The following is a 565-nucleotide window of genomic DNA, read 5'->3' on the forward strand; positions in this document are numbered from 1 at the left end:
AATATCCAGTGAACGTCTAGATCTACTTATCCCTTATACTGCCCATTGAATTTGTATTCCCTTAAATTCAATTTTCTAAGAGAAAATAGAACATTTGTATGGGAAGTTTGTAACCCAAATGTTGAACGCTTCCTTAAGCTATAGCTCATCCTAATGTTGGACGGTTCTCGCCAATTGTTGAACGATTGAAGCTTTGTTCGTAATTGATGACGTATAACCCGACATCAACCTATCATTCACCTGTTTTTATTTTGGCCACCAAACCCAACATAGACACGATAGTTACCCGCTGTGGGTCCAACAGTGATCCAACATTTGATAAAAATTGACCCGACTTTGACCCGACATCCGATATTTTTTCACCCTGGCGGTTTTTTTTCCGGGTTTTTTGTGTGGGCACAAAACACTACAGTCACTAAACTAAACTAAAACTAAAACACTAGTCCGAGCTAGTGACAATTCATTTAAATGACAAAGAATCGCTCATTTGAAGAGAGCTCTAGTGGACTGAAATCGGTTTAAAGATGACTGGATACAAAAATGGCTGAAAAGATTTGATTAGAAG

The sequence above is a fragment of the Aedes albopictus genome, chromosome 1, assembly GCF_035046485.1.
Source record: "Aedes albopictus strain Foshan chromosome 1, AalbF5, whole genome shotgun sequence".
Classification (NCBI taxonomy): domain Eukaryota; kingdom Metazoa; phylum Arthropoda; class Insecta; order Diptera; family Culicidae; genus Aedes; species Aedes albopictus.